Raw genomic sequence first — 4,517 nt, forward strand, 5'->3', positions numbered from 1 at the left:
TAATAGTTCATATGCCTCCAGATCGCGGTTACTCAAACCATAGGTTAGGTATGCAAGTTGATTCACATTACCTAACAATATATATATATATATATATAGAATCACTAAATAAAAATATGGGAAAATTGAAATTAATGGCAACCACTAAACATATCTATAATTATGTATGTGTAATAATTCATAAATTAGTTATAATCCTCATTTTGTTAGATATGATAAATTAGTTAAAATATTTATTTACTTTAAGAAAAATAGCACTTTATTTCTATGCTAGAAAAGTTAAGAAACATTTCAAGATCACAATAGTTTTGTTGATTTAAAAGCTCAAAAAGTTTGATAGTGTGAGAAATATTTCGAAAATTAGATTGCATGTTAGGATACAATAGACAATTTAAGAGAAAATTATTTTCATCTTCACCCTCTTAGTGTTTCAAAGGTGACAAGACTCTTTGATACCATGATGTTTTGGAATTGATCAACACCCAATTTCATTATGAAGCTCATGAAAATTTGTTCTTATTTTAGCAATGTTCATTTTATTCTTAACATGAGTCAAGACTAAGAGATATTTTTTTATTTTCAAGATTAATTTAATTACCTCTTTATAATATATTAGTTTTATTTTTCACTCTAACTCTTTATCGCCCTACATTTCTCCTTAAATTTTGAAGTAATTTTTAATATTATCCTTATTTTGTAAAATGATCTCCTCCTTTATCCCCCAATGGTCTAGCCAAAACCAGGCATCCTTATGCCACCACCCCTTAAACCTAAGGTGGGGGTTTTGGCTAGAGGTAGAAGCAATTTTATGAAACCTCTTGGCTTCCAAGTTGTTTAACTTATTTTTATACATAAGGTAATTAGTCATAACCATGCTCCTAATCGAGGAAATGATTGCTTCAATCAAGAGGATAAGATAGGGAGTATTACTTTTAATCTTAAGATTGTATTTTATAAATTGTTTTTGGATTTGTTCTATATTCCTTCATGACTCTTTGGAGATATTGCAACCCCAAACCTAACACCCATATAAAATTACAAGAGTGACAGATGTCTCAAAGAGAAGTTTGTTGTTATCTAAATATTTGTAAACTTACAATTTTCTTCAAGCTCATAATAAGTTTTTCATCCTCCATTTCACCTTTTCTCAATGTTGTAACTGAGTTTTTGATGGATATTGGTTCTAATATATTCATATCAAGAAACTTCCTCCAAGTATTTTTTGTCATATATGAAAGTATCATGTGTGATCTTTTTGGATTTAATTATCACGACTTTAGTTTCGTCAATATTAACAATCATACCCATCATGGAGAAGAAATCTTGGAGGATTCCTAGTTTCTTTCCAAGATCATCATGGATCCTCACTAGAATAACAATATCATCATCATAAAGGACAACAATTATGACTATACCAATAAGCATAGGGTCAACACAACCTACATCTTCCAAACACTCTTATAGCTTATCAATGCATATGCCAGAAAGAATAGGGGATAAGGGACACCCTTGCTTGACTCTAATATTGAATTTAATTTCTTCCATCCAACCATCAATGGTCCTAAAATTGGTAGTAAAATTCTTGTCTAGCCTTGCCATAGAAACCCTCAACTCGAGAGGAACCATTTTCGCTTTTGGCCTTTTTTGCAATTTTTCCTAGGAATGGTGTCAAAAACTTTTTTAAAGTCAATGAACCAACATAAGAGATCAATTTTATTATTATGACATTCCTTTGTAATGATCCTAAGAGTAACAAGGTAGTCCATAGTTGAATGATACCTTGGAAACCCAACTTGGACTTTAGCTCTTTTACCATGGCTTTCTAGCAATAGACTAATCTTGTTTTCCAAAATAATTCTATACAAAATGGTTGAATTGTAACTAATCATTGTGATCTTATAATTAGAGGGAATTTTTTTATTCCCACTTATAAAGATAAGAACAATGAGGCTCTTCATCCAAGGCTTAGGGGAGCCTTGCTTCACTACCAAATTAAAGAGCTTGTGTATGTAAGGGATGATGATAGACCCACCCATTTTAAAAATTTCAGCTTGGTAGCCTTCAATATCCTTATATTTCCCATTATCAAGACACTCAACCCCAAAATCAATATCATCTTAAAAAAAAAATATCATCCTCTATAGGGCCATTCATAATATTTTCCATGGCATCAGGGGATTCATAAAGGTTTTTAAGGTAGAAATTATAGTTCTTCAAGGGAATCCAATTATTTTCTCTAGTTTTACTAATTAGAATTCCCCCCAAAACTTTATAGGATCAGATTTAGATAGGTGCAATGAATTTCTCTTGATTTCCATTCATACAATACCTTTTCTTCCTTTCAATTAGAGCTTTGTGCATATTTATCTTATCAAGCTTCAAAGGTTTTTCAGAAGCACCCCTAATCACTTTTATAGGAATTTTACAATCATTATCATACCATGGGTTGGTAGTTATATTATTCTTTTTCTATGAAACCTCGATAACGAACTTGCTAATTGAAGCAGAGAGAGGGTTGTAGTAAAATTATGATAGGAGAATTCGAGTTTAGCCAATTGTTTATGTCTTTGCAAATTATAAGGTATTCATAACTATAGAGCTTGACTAACTTAGTACCAAATAAATTCTTGGTAAGGTATTTATAGTTTATTTTGTATCTACTAGCTAAAACAAGGTCCTCGTCTAGCCAATGAGGATTCATGTTAGAATCATTGCTTAGAATAATGGTCTGGTTAGGTGCAATCCTAACATTAAATTCTCCTAATTAGAGCATATTCCCTTCATTTCTCATATTATGAATATCTTGTTCCATGGTATTATAAAGGACATTTTTTATCTAGATTTTTTTTCTTATAATAGGTAGGGTTGATGAGAAATTGGGAGCATTGAGTCTGGAGGAGGTAAGTCAAATTCCTCTAAGTTTAAATGAAAGTTATATCCTTCGAATATTAAGGGAATAAGAAATTTCATAAAATCCCAGAAAATTAAAGATTTAGTTAGAATGGAAAAACCTCAAGTCTTGTTCTTGCAAGAGACAAAACTAACTCATGAAGAGACCCCAGTTATATATAGGTCATTTTGGAGAAATAGTTATGGTATAGTTCAAAGCTCCTGTGGAGCCTCTCGAGGCTTGAGAACATTTTGATCAGACACTTGCTTTATGTTAAAATGCAACTCCAAGACAAGACTTTAGGCAACTGTTAAACTAGAAGACAAGAATACAAAATAAGTTTTTTCATTTATAAATGTTTATGTCTGACATCATAGTTGATGGAGACTTCAATACTATCATTCTCTCTTCAAATAAATGTGGAGGAAATGTCATCAGAGACCCTTTCTGAGAAAGGTTGGAAGATATCATCAATGAATGGGATCTCCTGGATATTTCCCCAAATAAAGGAAAATACACATGGTCCAATCAGAGAAGTGGTTATGGGCACATCGTGGCTAGGTTGGATTGTTTTATTATTCACACTAATTGTTTGGTTAAAGGAATTGAGTGTTCCTCTTCAATTATGGAAAGGAGGGACTCAAACCATTGGCTCATTTAGCTAATTACACACCCCCTCAGGATTTGGGTCCAAAACAATTTTTTTTTTAACCTAGGATGGCTCCAGAATGAAGGAGTTATAGAATTAATAAAACAATCTTGGGAAACTTCGGTAAAATGATTCCCTACCATTGTGTGGGAGACTAAAAGGAAGTAGCATGCAAAATAGGACAGAGCTTCATTTTTAGGATCAATTCTTACTACATCAGTCCAAAATAACACTTGTTGTTTATGCTTGAGAGTGTCCATGATATTCAACCCTAGATGCATGAATTTCTCAACATTAGAGTACAAGAATAGATAGGTCACAAGATAAGGAAACCTAAAACAACCTGTAAGAGTGAAATTCATGAATTGGACATTAATTACTTTTTCCCAACATGTTGGTATATCCAATATGACTCTGGGTTTCATCATTACAACAAACACTCTTAGAACTGCTTTATTGATTACTGTAATGTCTTCTTTCCCTAAAATTTTGGCCAACACTTGAAGAACTGGTCTTACATCTTCAACAATGATATCCAAGGGAAAATGATTGGAATCTAGTGGGAATTTTTTTCCATCAATCATCAAATAGAAGAGAATTAGAGCACATTCTCATTTGGATAAATATTCAAAATAGGCAGTCAATGATTCTTCGGAAAAACACAAATAAGACTTTGCAGAAGGATAGCATAGTGATTGTTAAATCAAGAGAGAGGACACTTGAAAAACACTTTCTCCTAGCCTATTCATTGCTAAAACTATTCAATAAAAAAATTTGGGAAACAAATATGTTTGAGGGAAAAAGACTGCCAACACACCAGATTTTACCATTGCATCATAAATTGGGGAATTAGATTGGTTTAACTGAACATGTTGGTAGAATTCATGATGGTTAATAGGGAAATAAACATCGAAGATATCTCTTTCAGTATCCATGAGCGGAATGTGAGAAGAGGAATTGGCTAAAATAGTTTTCTTA

This window comes from Pinus tabuliformis, chromosome 5_2 (assembly GCF_031772625.1).
Source record: "Pinus tabuliformis cultivar Carrire ecotype Pingquan chromosome 5_2, CPIR1, whole genome shotgun sequence".
Classification (NCBI taxonomy): Eukaryota; Viridiplantae; Streptophyta; class Pinopsida; order Pinales; family Pinaceae; genus Pinus; species Pinus tabuliformis.